Below are 16,620 nucleotides of genomic sequence, written 5' to 3' on the forward strand. Positions count from 1 at the left end.
TTCTTTGTGTTGTCCTCAGTTGAGGCTATAGTACATCGCCATGTAAGAAGCTCTGTACCATCAGCATGTGGCCTGAACACAATCAAGGGGCTTTGTTCTGGTGGTACTGTGCAAACTGTCTTGTACATTTATTACTGAAATAACTAGTATAGTACAAAAGATTAGAACTGTGGAAGATTTTGTATGCCAGTACATGAACTGAGCTTTAGGGGTGAGGGACCTGAAACTGATGATTGTGAGCCCAGTTTAAGTATGGAAAAGTTATAAAGACACCACCTGGGATTTGGATGAGATGAGTCTTTCGTCTCTGGTACCAATTTCTATTTAGTCCCAGGGAAGCGGTAACTGAAAATTACTGTCATCTGGTGGTCTCCACTGATGTTGCTGTATAGCACTGTCTAGTTATTTAGGCATTACAATGAAGACAGGCTACAGTTAACAGTGAGCACTCCTAAAAACCTTACAGCATAAATAACTATTCTAATAAATAGTTCCAAATGTTAGCCCTTTGCCCACTTTTCACTTTAGGATTTTATTTGCCTTCACATATTCTGGCAACAGTAATTTCTCTTCCCTAAGTCGTTAAGATTGGGATGGACAGAAATCCTGACACAGAATGCTTGCACTAGGCAGAATTATTTATGGAGAAGCATTTGAACTTTATTTCTAGTAGCAGCAAAGTGTAGCTGACATTTGTTGATAGAACAAGGAGGCCCAGTGCAGATTACTTACATGCAAAATTCAGGTAACACTGTATTCTGAAGCAAGCTACTGCAGTACAATGGAAGTCTTCTGGGAACTTCAGAGTTTTCTTAAAAAAACGGAAGACTCCAAGTGAATATGAAAAATACGATTGGAACAATAATGCTTCTCTTTTGGTACTATATTTAAGTGTTGCAACATCTTCAAAATGCCAAACTGTTCAAGTTTTCAGGGGAAGGAAGTTGCAGAATCTTCATATTTGAGTTAGTACTCTGTTAAGATGAATGGATGAATTTGTCACTGTAAACCAAAGACGGAGACCAGTTTAGTTTAGTGGATATGGCACTAGAGTCAGAAAACCTGAGCTGTGCCAGAACTGGATTTTGTGACCTGTGCCACTTTGTCACACATCAGATTTCCTGCACCCCCGGCAAACATGAATAAAAATCTTTCCTATTTCAACAGATGTGTTGAGACCTTCAGATACTAGAGCAGCAAAAGCCATAAACTTACATAGACAGATGATGCTGGTTTGCTCCTCAGATTCTATGATCCATTATTTCAGACTGCCTGCAGAAAGAGGAAGGAAAAAAAACTAAGCCAAAACTCCCCCTGCTTTACAAGATTTCACTTCTGCATTTGTTTACTTTGTCCATAACACTACCAGTGAGAAACAAAAAACAGGATTATGTAGCACTTTAACAAGATGGTTTATTAGGTGATGAGCTTTCGTGGGCCAGACCCACTTCCTCAGATCAAATAGTGGAAGAAAATTGTCACAACCGTATATCCCAATTAAAAAAAACTGAACATGTGAAAAGGACAAATCAAATTTCAGAACAGAAGGGGAATGGGGGGGGAGGTAAATGTCTGTGAGCTAATGATATTAGAGGTGATAATTGGGGAAGCTATCTTTGTAATGGGTAAGATAATTAATGTCTTTGTTTAACCCTAAGCGTAAAGTGTCGAATTTAAACATGAATGACAGTTCAAAGAGAATCTTCTGAAGTGTGGTCTGAAAAGGTCTTTGAAGCAGGATGCAGCTAATCAAGTCGTTGAGATAGTGTCCTTTCTGGTTGAAATGGCAAGAAACTGTTTTTTCTTTGTGATCCTGTCTAATGTCTGTTTTGTGGGCATCGATCCTTTGGTGAAGTGTCTGAGATGTCGGTCCAATGTACATAGCAGACGGACACTTTCGGCACATGATAGCATAAATTATATTTCTGGATGCGCAGGAATATGTGTTCTTGATCTTATAACTCACTTGGTTAGGTCCAGTAATGGTATCAGCAGAGTGAATATGTGAACAAAGCTGGCAACGGGGTTTGTTGCAAGGGAAGGTACCAGGGTTGGTATTAGTGTGGTATGTCCTGTGGTTGTTGGTAAGAATCATCTTGAGGTTAGGTGGTTGTCCATAGGAGACTATGGGTCTGTCTCCCAGAGCCTCTTGGAGTTTAGTATCCTGTTCCAGTATTGGCTGTAGTTTATTGATAATGTGTTGGACAGGTTTAAGTTGGGGGCTGTCGGTGATGACAAGTGGTGTTCTACTGTTGGTTTTTTTGGGTCTGTCTTGAAGTAATTGGTTTCTAGGTATTCGTCTGGCTCTTTCAATTTGCTTTTTTATTTCTCCGGGTGGGTAGTTGAGGTTTATAAATGCTTGAGAGAGATCCTGAAGTTTCTGGTCTCTGTCAGAGGGATTAGAGCAGATGCGGTTGTATTGAAGGGCTTGGCTATAGATGATGGATCATATGGTGTGTTCTGGATGGGAGCTGGAAGCATGTAGGTAACTGTATGAGTCAGTGGGTTTACTGTAGAGAGTGGTGTCTAATTTTCCATTGGATCTCTCGTGTAGAATGGTCCAGGCTAAGATTGATGGTGGGGTGTAGGTTGTGAAAAGTTTCTACACGCAAGTGAGAAAATTTATTTTAAAATGATATCATAAAGTATACTACTGCAGAGAGATGGGAGTTCTGCATAAATGCTACTGTCACAGCGATGGCCTAGAGAAAAGACTGCTACTTACCTCGTAACTGTTGTTCTTCAAGATGTGTTGCTTGTGTCCATTCCGCTAGGTGTGTGTGTGCCGTGTGCACAACTGCCGGAACTTTTTTACCCTTAACAGCACCCGTTGGGCCAGTCAGGGAGCCTCCAGTGTGGCACCAATATAGCCATGCATATATACCCCTGCTAGTCCCAGCCCCCCTCAGTTCCTTCTTGCCCGATATTTCAACAAAGAGGAGGCAGGCAGGATTGGAATGGACACAAGCCTCACATCTCGAAGAACAACAGTTCCAAGATAAGTAACCGTCTTTTCTTTGAGTGCTTGCTTATGTCCATTCCACTAGGTGATTCCCAAGCCATACAAACGGAGGTGGGGTCGGAAGCCTAGAGCGAAACGGACTGCAACACAGCTGCCCCCACTGCTGATGACCACGTGGCTGCCCTACAGATATCCAGAATCGGCACCTGCGCCAAGAATGTTGTGGATGATGCCCAGGCCCTAGTTGAATGGGCCGTGATAGAGGGCACTGGTTTCCCCTTCAGGGCATGCTATGACTTGATACATGCAGTGATCCACGAGGCTAGACATTGGGCTGACACCGGGCAACCCTTCATTCTCTTCGCTATCGAAACAAAGCTGTATGTATTTACGGAATTGTCTCGTCCTGTCCAACTAAAATGTAAGCACTCTCCTGACATCTAACGTGTATAATGCCTGTTCTTTCCCATGCGGTTTCGGGTAGAATACTGGAAGGTAACTCTCCTGGGACATGTGGAACAGAGATACCACCTTAGGCAGAAAGGCCGGGTGTGGGAGTAGGGTCACCTTGTCCCTAGAGAACACCGTATATGGGGGCTCTAAGGACAGGGCATGTAACTCTGAGGCCCTTCTCACTGAAGTAACAGGCAGCCAGCGGCTCAAACGGGACTCCCATGAGGCCATGAAGCACCAGGTTCAGATCCCATTGAGGGATGAATTGTCTAACTTAGGGGTACAGTCTGTTGAGGCCCTTCAGGAATCTCTTAACTATAGCCAGGGCAAATACCAAGTGGAAGGCTGCAATGGCCGCCAGGTGTACCCTAACCGAGGAAGACACCACCACCTGCTGCTTAAGGTCAAGGAAATAATCTAGAATCATGTGGGTGGAGGTCGATACCTAGCAACCCAGGCCAACACCCTTTTCCATGTAGCTGTATGGGTCGCCCTGGTGGACCGCTTTCTGCTCTCCATCAGCACCCTTTTCACTGGGTCTGAGCAGAAGAGCTCCCCCACTCTAAGCCACTGATCTTCCAGGCCGTGAGGTGCAGAGACTGTAGGTCTAGATGACACAGGAGACCTTAGCCTATGTCCTGTGTTAGCAGGTCCTGAACCTATGGAACGGGGATGGGGTCCTCCACCAAGAGGTGCTGTAGGACAATGTACCAATGCTGTCGGGGCCACACTGGAGCAATGACGATCAGGGTCGCCCTGTACCTTCTGACCCTTAGAAGCACCTCATGAATCAGAGGAAAAGGGGGAAAAGCATACAGCAGGTGCTTCGACCATCACACCACCAGGGCGTCCGCCATTGACCCTGGTTCCCTCCCTCGGTACGAGCAGAACCTAGGGCATTTCTTCTTGTGGTTTGATGCAAATAGGTCTAGGTAAGGAGTTCCCGACCTGCGGAAGAGCGTACTGGCCTCCTCCCCTTTGAGGGACCACTCGTGGGCCGCAAATGCCCTGCTGAACTGCTCCACCAAGGTATTGTGTGCTCCCGGAAGGTAGGTCGCTTGCACATGGATATCGTGTGCAATGCAGAGCTCCCAAAGGGCTATCGCCTCCTTGCATAGGGGAGAGGAGCAAGCACCACTCTGTCTGTTGATATAGTACCTGGTGGCTCTGTTGTCCATCTGGATGGAAACACAGCTGCCTTCAGGCAGGGAAGGAATGCTCGGAAAGCAAGCCGAACTGCTCTCAATTCTCTGACATGGATATGCAGTTTCCTCTCCGCCTCAGACCATGTACCTTGTGTCCGTAGCTCTTCCAGGTGGGCTCCCCAACCAGCGTCCAAGGTGTCCGTTCCCAGCTGGGGAGGGATTGGGCGAACGGAACTCCACTGCACACCTCTCACTCCCTCATCCACCAGTCCAGCGCCAACAGGACAGCTGGGGGGATGGTAACCACTGTGTCTATGTGGTCGTGGGCTGACTTGTAGACCCTGGCCAGCCAGGACTGCAGGGGCCATAGCCGTAGTTTGCTGTGCCATACCACGTATGTACATGCTGCCATATGGCCCATTCCTTTTAGGCACTGTCTTGCCATCGTAATAGGGGCAGCCCGCAAGCGGTGGATGATCCCCTTTATGGACTGGAACCTGGGGCTCGGGAGGTAAGCTCTCCCTGTCGTGGCGTCTAGCCTTGCCCCCACAAACTCAATGACCTGATGACCTCGTCGACTTTGCCTCGTTCAGCCAGAGTCCTAGTCGCACAAAGGTCTGCCTGGCTAGAGCTATGAACTGTTGGACCTGCTCTTGCGACTGACCCCTGATGAGCCAGTTGTCTAGATGGAGTAAATGCGAATCCCCTTCTTTCTTAAAAAGACCTGTACCACCGCCATGAACTTCGTAAATACCCTGAGTGCAATGGATAGGCCAAACAGAAGCACCACAAACTGGTAGTGGTCCTTCCCTACAACAAACCTCAGGAATCTCCTGTGCTGAGGGGAAATGGAAATGTGGAAGTATGCATCCTGAAGGTGGCATACCAGTCTCCTAGATTGAGTGACAGGATAATGGAGGCCAACATCACAATCCTGAACTTTGATATCCTTATGAAGGCATTGAGCCCTCTGAGGTCCAGTACGGGGCAAAGACCTCCCTTGGACATTGGCATAAGGAAGTAATGGGAATAAAAACCCTTCCCCCTGAGGTCTAAGGGGACCTCTTCCACTGCCCCCAGAGATAGGAGTGTAGAGACCTCCTGCTGGAGGAAGTACTCATGAGAGGGGTCCCTGAAGAGGGATGGGGAAGGGTGGCAGGAGGAAGGGAGGGACAAGAATGGGATAGAGTATCCCCCTGCCACCACCTTGAGGACCCAACGGTCTGACGTGATGGCTCTCCAGGCATGGTGGAAAGGGAATAGTCTGTCCGAAAAGGGTCGATCTACGATAGGGGCTGGTGTGTCATCCTCAGGCATACCATCAAACTCTCAACCTAGGGCTCTGGGGCTTATGCAGTGGGCCCTGGTTGTGGTCCAAACTCGAATGAGAACGCCTTCTCATGTTCCTGTTGCTACTGCCCCAGGACCTACATCTGCTATCAAATCTGGCCCCTTGATTGTATCCCCTCTGCCCTTGAGACATCAGAGGGCATCGTTGTGGGGCCGGGGTATGCAGACCCAAGGATTTTAGGGTCACTCTAGAAACCTTTAGGCTATGTAGCCTACTGTCCGTCTGCTTCAAGAAGAGGCTCATCCCTTCAAAGGGTAAGTCCTGCAGAGTCGTCTGCACTTCCGGGGGAATGCTGGAAACCTGGAGCCAGGAACTCCGGAGCATGACTATGCCAGTAGCCATAGCCTGCGCAGCCGAGTCAGCCATGTCAAGAGTGGTCTGAAGGACTGATCTGGCCTGTTGGGAGTCCAGAGACAATCAGGCCTTGAACTTGTCAGCTGCCACCCAGGAGTTATAGGCCTACGTGCTGAGCATAACCTGTTGGTTGGCTGTCCTCAATTGTAGACTGGCCGTCGCGTATGCTTTTCTGCCCAGCAAATCGAGCTTTTTTGGCTCTTGGGTGTGGGGCCCATCTGCCCCTGCCTCTCCCTCTGGCAGGCCACCTGCACCACTGCCGAGCCCGGCGGTGGGTGGGAGAATAAATGTTCATGGCCTGCTGGGGGGACGTAGTACCGTCTTTCGACCCCTTTCTGTGTCGGTGGTATGGACCCTGGTGTCTGCCAAAGCGTTTTGGTAATTTTCACCACTGTCTTGTTCAACGGGAGGGCAATTTAGTGGGGCCATCCGCTGTAATGATGTCCACCACTGGGTGGTGGTCCTCTTTCACCTCCTTAGCCTGTACCCCTAGATTTTGGGCCATCTTCCTGAGATCTTGATGAGACCTTGTGCACATAGCTGGCATGGCAGGGGCTGGATCCGCCAGGGCTTCATCCGGTGGCGAGGAGGGTTCCCTTGTCTCCTGCTGCTCCTGCGGAGGCACGTCCCCTGAGGCCTGCGGGGCTGGGCTGGCACAGGAGGCTGGGGACGCTGCTGTTGGGGAGCCACTGCTCCATCCGCCTCCAGGGTGGGGTGGCTCTACTCTCCAACTCTGAGTCTCTAACCAACAGGGTGACCAAGGGGGCCATTCTGCGCCTTCAGTGAGAGGAAGCACTAACTGACCCCGACCTCGTTGAGTCCTGTCCCTGGGACCTGGTGATACACCCATGGAGTCCAGAAGGGCCACTGCAGAGGTGGCTGCCACTGGGGTGGCCAGGTCTGCCCCTCTGGAGGGGGATGTGCTTTGGACGGGTGCCAGGAGCTCGAATGGTGCCAGGACCTAGATCAGTACTGAAGGCTTGACCTAAGCAACCTGCCAGAGCATCTAGAGGAGGTCCAAGAAGAGAGGGAGTCCACCTCAGAGGCAGAGGAATAATCTGAGGCCGACCAAGCTGGTGCCGTCGCCCGTTCTTGGTTCTCCCATTGAATGTGACGAGTCATGGCTGACGGCTTTGCCACAGTGCCTTGGCGGTGCCAGTGGCAGCATGGCCTCAAATTCCGGTGCTGGTGGGCACAGTACCCGGGGCCACATAGGATCTGTCCCACGTGTGCTCTCGCCCCGCAGTGGACGGTACCAGCCACCCCGCCTGGACAGATGGCACCGGTGCAAGTGGTGCCAGTACTGGCAGTGCTGGGGCAGGCGGTGCCTGGGTCAGAGGTGCTGTGGCAGGTGGTGCCAAAGCATATAGCACCAGGACGGGTGGCATGGGAGTGGACTGAACGCCCTGCCTTTCCCAGCTAATTTGGACCTCTGCACCCCCACGGTGCCGGTTCCGGGGATGCCATGAGCTCAGTTAGCTCCTGTGGCACCAGGAGTGTCTCTGGCATCAGCGGCAGACAGACCTCCATAGGCAGGTCCAGGGAGTCAGGACTACTCTCCCTGTGAGAACTGGGTCCACATCGGCACTGCTCCAGCGTCCGGGAGCGAGGGTGCCCTTCCTTCTGGCGCACCTCTCTTCCCCTTTGTGGGAGCGATCTGCCTCTGCGCACCCTCTTGTGTGTGTGCAGGCCCGGAGACTGGGAACGGTGACGTGGTACTGACCAGTGCTCCTGTACTGAGGAGTGTAGTTCCTGGTGCCCTGTTTCCAACACCCAGTGCCGGATTAAGGGGGTGGGGGGGCTAGCCGGGCAGCTGCCCAGGGTGCCAACCTATGGGGGGGCACCTGATGGCAACTGTAAGGGGCACCGCATTCCCAGCCACGCGTCACCCCATAGAGCTGCAATCAGGCGCTGCGCACCCAGGGCCCGGGACTTTTGTCGACAAAACTATACCTGCGTCTACACTACCTCTGAGTTCTGTCGACATAACATCGACGGAACTCAGCAGTTTTGTCGACGCTGGTAAACCTCATTTTACGAGAATTTCTGTCGACAGAAGGTGTTGTTGCATGTAAACTGTCCTTTGCGTCTACACTATCATGTTGACAAAGCAGCTTGCTTTGTCGACAGAACTGAATGTAGTCTAGACGCTCTTTGTCGACAGTATCTGTTGACAAAACTTCTGTCGACAAAAGCCTGTAGTCTAGACGTACCCTAAATGTACATGAAGTTTAATTTGAATTCTCGCTTAGAACTAACTTCCATGTTTTCTTGTCTGTCCTCCCACTTCAAGCTTGAGAAGCTCAAAAACATGGTTCCATTTGATCAGATGACATTTGAGGATTTGGGTGAAGTCTTCCCTGAAACCAAACTAGACAAAGAGAAGTATCCATATTGGCCACACAAACCTATTGAGGACCTGTGAATCTGAAAGCCATTTCTGGTGACTGTCAATTTCTGTAGACTCTTTTAAATAAAGTAAATGTACAGGGCATCCGCAGTGTGTCTTCTGATCTCAAAGCTAAGATAAAATCCAGTAGGGATTTGTTTTTTAACTAGGTGACAAATGTTGTGAAATTAGCAGGCCATTGGTTGTGGAGGCGCTGAATGCTTTACAGGGTGGGATAGTTCCTGAAAGAGGATGGGACTGAGTCTTCTTAGCAGGACGCTCAGGGTTAATGTCTGTGCCGCACCGGTGTCCCTTAGAGCTGCTGGGAGGCGGGGCTGCGCATGCGCCATGCACCCGGGGGTGGAGCTGCACATGCGTCGCACTCCCGCTGCCCAGGGCACAGGAATGGCTCGAGCCGACCCTGCCCACACCGACAGTGGCTCTGGTGCCTGGGGCTGAAGCACCGACTTCATCAATATGAATTTAAGTCTCAAGTCGCGCTCTCTCATAGTACAGGGCTTAAACGACTTGCAGATTTTACTAGAGTCAGTAAGATGCCCCTCACCCAAGCACTTTAGACAATCCTTGTGCGAGTCCCTTCAGGGCATAGCCTTAGAACAGCGCCGGCCCGCTCGCTCCCTCCCCCCCCCTCCCGCCGGGAGGAGGGAGTGTTTCTAACACCCTAACTATGCACAACAAGGAACTAACATTAACTAAGACAGACAACTATTTACACTAAGTCCTTAGTGATTAGCTATCGTCTCCCAGAGCAAGACAAGCCTTCTGGTCCACTGTCACAGGCGGTAAGTAGTAACTGAGGGGGGTTGGGGCCAGCAGGGGTATATATGCACAGCTATACTGGCGCCATGCTGGGGGCTCCCTGACTGGCCCACTGCTAAGGGTAAAAAAGTTCCAGCAGTTGTGCATGCGGCACGAGCACACCTAGTGGAATGGACATAAGCAAGCACTCGAAGAAGAATATTGCATCCCCAATTGTATTCATTTTTTTAGACATATAACTCGGTAAACTAGCAATTGTAATATACAATAAAAGATGACTCAATAGCCTCTGCTATTGAATCTATGCTTGATAGCAGCAGGTTGAAAATCTGGGATCATGGAAGATGTGGTTTGAAAAAATTAGGTTTAGGAAATACTAGGTAGTTCTTGTCAAACCTTCCTTGAGAAAAGATGACTGCTTCAGCAGTTTGGTAAAAGGGATTATAATTAAACTACACTCTCTCACAGCAGAGGAAGTTTTAACCATGTTTGGTTCTCTCACTAATAAGTAATGTCACAAGAGCTAAGATGTTCATATATCGTTAGCAGAGACAGGCAATCCCTAAAAGGCTTTGAGAGAGGCAGGCAGCTTTGAAATGAAAGACTACTTTATAAATGGAGAATGTTATTTATAGTCTAGGGTAGAAAATCCAGACATAGTGTATAAGTAATACATTTAAAACAGATCAGTCACACTGTATTAGAAGTGACTTCTTCAAATACCACCCTGCTTTTAAAAAGTTCATTTTACTGAACTAAGTCACCTTCTCAGAATGGTGAATAAGGCACTCAACTCTACCATGAATTTAACAGTATGGTTTATTATATGGTACAGGCAGTTACATGGGGCAGATCTGTGGACTGCTAAAAGCACCCACTTCCTGCTCAGTTTCCTTGATTTTAGCTGCTAAACTGCATGAAGGCAGCTAAAAATGCATTTTCCTCATGTCCTTTTTCCTAACAAACAATTGTTGTAGGTAGCTCAGGCAGGTTGGGGGTTCTTTTTTTTTTTTGAAGAATTAGGGTTGTAGACTTTTTTTTGAAGAATTAGGGTTGTAGACTTTTTTTTTTTTTTAAAGTACTGTGTATAAGGAAGACCTAAAGGTATTTTATCCAAATGGGGGAAGGGAGGAAGGTGGCACAAAAGAACCCGCACACTTACCTTGGCTAGATCAAGTCTAGTCTTTTCATGCTTTGCTGTAGGACAGCTTCAGTGTATTGTGAGATCTCACTAATTGAAGTTGCTGGGATACTGAATGAGTCCTTTATCCAAAATGGCTATGAGACACTGTGTACAGATAAAGAACATCTATTTAATTTTTAAAAAATGGAGCTAACAAATGTAAACACTGATTAAAATCCTTCCCATCTCATTTGCTTAGCTTTCATTCTCTTGATATCATTTTACTAATTCTAATTTCAGACTGAACCAAACCTGAGTTTAAAGACAACCAGCAAATTTGTTTTGTTTTTAATGTAAAAGTACAAGCCCAATTCCTCTCTTTTAGGATGGTTCACCATAGGAACCAGTTTGAGACTCCTTTTTTCTATGTTAAGAGAGTAATAACCCAACATCCCCCAAAAGTGTTTATCTTTAGCCCCAGACTGCCAGAAATAGAATCAAATTCCATAAATTCAATTTTTAGCTATAACTAATCAACCAACTCAACGGAGACAGAGCATTGGCTAGTGGACAGGACACTAGATTGAATTCATTAACACAGTGTTAAATGGGCTCATAGCTTCATATAGTATCATTAGGGATGACATGTCTCTGCCAAAAGGCCTTGAGAGAGAGGCAGCTTTGAAATGTAACCACTTGATTTAGAAAGTGCTCATTTATAGTCTCCGTAAGTCGACTAAGATAGTAAGTCCTCATGCTGCGCAAGTCAATATTAGTATCACACATGAGGAACAGAAGAGTAACATTGTTGTAATACTCTACTATGTGACATTGGAAAGTCACAACCTTTGCTTCAGCCCATTATACATTTTGTTTTGTCTATGCAGATTGAGTAAGCTTTGACACAGGAGCGGTTTGGTTCATCTAGCACACTTTGCTTACAATTCAATTTTGACCCTTTGGTGCCACTTAATGCAAATAAATTACCTGTAAAGACGAGGGCAACTCAAAAGTGATATGAAAGCATAAGAGACAGTTACCTGTTACATAACTGTTGCTCTTGAACGTATGTTGTTAATGTCCACTCCACATTGGGTGAGCGTGTTCTCCATATGCAGCAGTGCCAGATTTTTTTCTTTAGCAGTACCTGTAGGGGAGCACCCGCAGTAATCCTTGGAGAGGCAACTCCATGGGGCTCCTGCGCATAGCTCCTTCATGCCGGAAACTCTGACAGTGGGAAAGGCAGGATGTAGCACGGACGTGAGCAACACATCTTGAACACTAGTTACAGCACAGGTGACTGTCTATTCTTCTTCCAGTGATTGCTCATGGGCATGCCACAGTAGGTAACTCCCCAGCAGTATTCACCTGGAGGCAGGAAGGAGTCCCTACAGGGACAAGTAGGGAGCAGCACAGCTCTGGTGAACCTAGTCTGGGTGATTAGGGCATAGTTAATGCATACATTGATGGCCAGTGGGTGTGGCCGGAACTGGACTTTATGTTTATGGAAGACCATGCATGGCACTTCAGAGGTCAAGGCACAATGCTCAAAGACTTGTTAGGCTGATGTGATAGCCATGAGTAATGCTACTTTCCAGGACAGATGGAACCAGAAGCATGTAACCAGAGGCTCAAAGGGAGGTCTCATGAGCCTGGACAGGATTAAGTTCAGGTTCCCCTTGGGAACTGGGGCCTGACCTGAAGGAAAAGTTGCTTCAGAACCCTGGCCCTGTCTTGTCATGAGAGAAAAGAGTGTGAGACAGGACCATGGGGTGAAAGGTGGAAATGGCCCTCAGATGCATCTTGAGCAAAAAATCTGATTTTTAGATGGAGCAGATAATCCAATATTGATTATAGTGGTCCAAGGGAAAACACCGTGATCAGCCACCCAACAGGAGACCATCGGCCATTTTGCAGGTAGGTCTGATGTGTCAAAGGTTTTCTGCTTCTGTGGAGGACCTGGAAGACACCCTCCGAACAGGTCTGCTCCTCTGGGTTAGCAAGGTTAGGATGGAGGAGGCGATTGTGGTCTCAGGATAAGAGGTCTGGGCTGTCCAGTAGTTGCCATGGGGAGAGCACCACCAGGTTTAACAAGGTCCCACACCAATGTTGCCTGGGCCATATACAAGCTATCATGATATCTCGGACCCTATCCGTCTTGATTTTCCAGCAGAACCTTGCTGATGAGCAGGATCGGGGTAAACATGTACAGCAAATCTCCTGTCCAACATATGAGGGAGGAGTCGGACAGGGAGCTCTCATTCCAGCCTTGCCAGGAACAGAACTGAGAACATCACAACCACTTGGAGAGTGCCCCACTTCTGAAAGATCTGAGGCAACCGCCAAGTGTACTGTCCACCAGTGGCGAGAAGAGAATTCTCAACTTAAATGATCTGCCTGGGAGTTCTGGACGCCCGGAAGGTGACAAGACAAGGTTGTGTCTGATGCAAAGCCTGAAAGCCTCCTGGCAGAGGGCTGAAGAATGAGCTCCCTCCTTGCCAATTGATGTAAAAGATCAAGGCCATATTGTTTGTGTGGACTCCGAACACTCTGCCTGCCAGCTGATGGTAGAAGGCCCTGCATGCAACATGGATTGCCTGAGCAATTTTGATGGTGATGTGAAGCTCTTGTTACCTCAGTTTGAATGTTATATGTTTATTGGTGGTGTGGGAGAGGAATGTAGTGTGCTATGAGTGCTGTCCTTTCCAGACTAAGGAAGTTAAGTCGAACTAAGGAGTCAAACTATCAATGTTAATTCGAACTAAGACTAGGAGGGAGGAGGTTTTCCCACCTTTTCTCTAGTTGCACACAGCACTAGTGCTTTGCACATCTCTCTAATCCTCTGCACTAGGCACTAAACTGCTCTGCACTCAGCACTAAATACATGCACACAGTTCAAATTGTTATGCACCCCACACGCTACAGAGTGCACTCAGCACCCTGGAGACTTTCCCGCCAAAGAGAGTTTATATACCCTAGTTCAGGAGAGGTTCAGGCTCCCTTTTTCTTCCTGGGTTCCAGTACGTGCGGTTCTGTGTATGTCCCTCTGTTGTAGTATGAATGGTAAGTTGAACGAGTGAGAGAGAGAGAGAGAGATAGCGTGAGCCTGAACGGTGTGAAGTCGCGTGAGTGTGGTGGGTATTTTGGGTTTGCCTATTACCTGTGGAGAATTCCCAGGGACTACTGGCTACATCCCATTGCATTACCATCAAGGAGCGGAAGGCCTTTGATCCAGAGTCCATTCCTCACTCGCTACCCGACTGGAGGCCAGATCCTGTGACATCATGGGACCTCCTCACAGCTCCTCTGCCACAGCTTCCAATTAGCTACGGCATTGAGGTTGTGAGCGCCTTAGCCATCCTAGGCCATGAAAGTGGGTAAAGTATAACCCTATTGTGTCTAGGGGTCTTCACTGTCTGCTTTATTTCTGGGTAGAGGGTATTGAATTGCTGTTACATGTTGTTCTGTATTCCAAATTCTAAATTGTTCTGTATTTTAAACTTACAATATATGGTTTGGCCCCAAATTGAGACTCAAAGTTTCTTTTGTTTAGAAAACCACGCGTTGGTGATAGATACGACCACAAGCAATCGGCCTCAGGCGATCCCGTCTTCTGGGACTTGGGACATTTACTATCTCTAATATAAGTCAGGGCGTGTCCAATATTAAATTCTAAAATTAATCGTTACTGCATCCCAGGGTAACACACACTCATATCTGGGTCTTGAGCCCTTCAACAGAGATACGACAAATCCAATACTAGCTTGACTGTGGGAGGCGTGCACTAAAACATGACCCTTCAAGGGTGTTCCTAGGAGCAGTCCATCACCAAAAAGTGAGGTAAGTACTTATTTGTGATCAGTGCAGACCTTGTCCAATTGATCTTTGAACTGGGAGAAGACGGAAGCCAGCCGTATCTGCACAGATGGCATACGGAGCCTGACATGGTATATGACGTAGGTGCACTCTGCCACATATCCCAGAAAATTGAAGCACACACTATCCGTTGTCACGGGAAAGCTGCTGACTGAGTCCATGAGGCCTACTAGAGCTTTGAACTTGTCCATTGGAAGAAAGGCTGTGTCAGTCATGGCACGTGGCACTGCTCCAACAAATTCTATCCTATTCTATCACATGGACTTTGTGTCATTCATCAACAAGCCTAGAAAAAGCAGCATGTGGACTGGAGGAATGCCACCTGGCTCTTGTTTTATGAATTTAAAAAAAAAAATCACTTTAAGGTGATGATTTGATTCTTGTATCCTGGAAAGTAACAGGAGTCTGTGTGTATATTTGCCTGCCAGAGACTGCAGCTGGTTTTTCTTTTCTTTTGGGGGCAAAAGAGCTTGGGGTACCCCTTGGGGAGAATTCAAATGTTTGCCCTGTTTTAGGGATAAAAATCACTTCTTGGTGGCAGCTACCCGCCCCCCCCCCCGAAAGTCTGTGAATCAGTGACTCTGGGGGAGTTTTTATAACCAGTGTGTAGAGGCAAGGTATATTTAAAGTATATTTGCAAGCCCTCACCTTCTGCACTCTAAGTGCCAGAGTAGGGAACAGCCTGACACACCCTCACCTGGAAATTGGAGGACAAAAATCTTATCCCCCAAGTAAGTCCAGTCTCTTAGGGTATGTCTACACTACCACCCTAGTTCGAACTAGGGTGGTAATGTAGGCAACCGGAGTAGCAAATGAAGCCCGGGATTTGAATTTCCCGGGCTTCATTTGCATCTCGCCGGGCACCGCCATTTTTAAATGTCCGCTAGTGAAACGAGGAGTAACAGTAGTTCGGACTAGGAAGCCTAGTCCGAACTACCTAGTCCGTGCCACGTGTAGCCGCGCGGCACGGAGTCTGCACTAGCGGACATTTAAAAATGGCGGTGCCCGGCGAGATGCAAATGAAGCCCGGGAAATTCAAATCCCGGGCTTCATTTGCAACTCCGGTTGCCTACATTACCACCCTAGTTCAAACTAGGGTGGTAGTGTAGACATACCCTTAGAGACTTTGTTTCTATGATCACTGTGAGCTGGCCCTGGTGTTCTATGTGGTTGATTGCCTTCACCACCAGAGGGGTAGAGGCTGAGTGGACAAAGATATTCATGTCCCTTGGTGGGCACAAAGTATTTCCTTTCTACTTTCTTCAAGATAGGTTTGTTACCTCAAGGGGAGGACGGTAACGCTTCTTCTAACTATGTCATAGCAGAGAACACAGAAATAGGAAAGTCCCTTTTCTAAGAAGGTGCAGATCTGCCTATGGCTATTCCAGAAGTGATAGATCCTGCAAAACAAGCATAGGTAGAAATAAAGAGGAGACAGCCAACAAGAGAACTGTATTAAGGATAAGAGTACAAAGTTGGGATACAGTGGAGAAAATAAACACAAGCCCAACAGTGCACAGTGACTGATCCCCAGAGCATGCAGCTCAGTTCCCAACTAATAACAAAACCTTCCCGTGGCTCCATAAAACAATAAACAATACCTCAAAACAGAAACCTATTTCCTGTTTAAATTCCAGGTGTTGATGGAAATGTGGCAACAGGGCGCCCAGGGCCTACAGCGAGTATTCCCTCTAAACCGTGCACATATGCAGCCACTCGGGAGAGAGTCAAATGCTGCCCACAAGATTAGCAGAGCACCCACAGCTAGGTTTTTCATTTCTATTAGCAGTGCACATTTACACATGCCTTGGTGCACATAAAAATTATTCCACACATGCATGGAAAAGATTAGAGGGACTACTGCCTACAAATATCTTCGCTAGTTTGAAGTCTCTAAAGAGGAAACTATGGGGAGTCCAACAAATGGTAGTCATCTTCACCAGCAGAGAAGCCCTCGAGGAAGATGGTGACACGGTCACTTGATTCACTATACATAAGCTGGATTCTCCATAGGATGATGGTATTAAAGATGTTCCCAGCAGGCTTTTCCTTTTCTCAGTCTCATCTTAGGAATGTTGGTATCCTTTAATGATCTGTTGGAACAGCTTGGTGGCCTGTATTGCAATCAGTGTCTCTCAGATGGACAGCCCTGCACGTGCACTGTGCAAGTCCTTATACAGAAGTGTC

General features: G+C 47.8%; 1 long non-coding RNA gene across 1 annotated transcript; it reads right to left on the minus strand.

The window, feature by feature from the left end:
• Window positions 1-4: 4 nt before the first annotated feature.
• On the minus strand, window positions 5-15,202 carry LOC102459277 (uncharacterized). Its single transcript, XR_331302.5, has 3 exons — window positions 10,597-15,202; window positions 1,216-1,272; window positions 5-1,002 (listed from the first exon to the last, which is right to left on the minus strand). It is a non-coding gene; the product is annotated as an uncharacterized LOC102459277 (long non-coding RNA).
• Between the last annotated feature and the right edge of the window lie 1,418 nt (window positions 15,203-16,620).

The sequence above is a fragment of the Pelodiscus sinensis genome, chromosome 4 (genome assembly GCF_052426305.1).
Source record: "Pelodiscus sinensis isolate ZL-2025 chromosome 4, ASM5242630v1, whole genome shotgun sequence".
Classification (NCBI taxonomy): Eukaryota; Metazoa; Chordata; order Testudines; family Trionychidae; genus Pelodiscus; species Pelodiscus sinensis.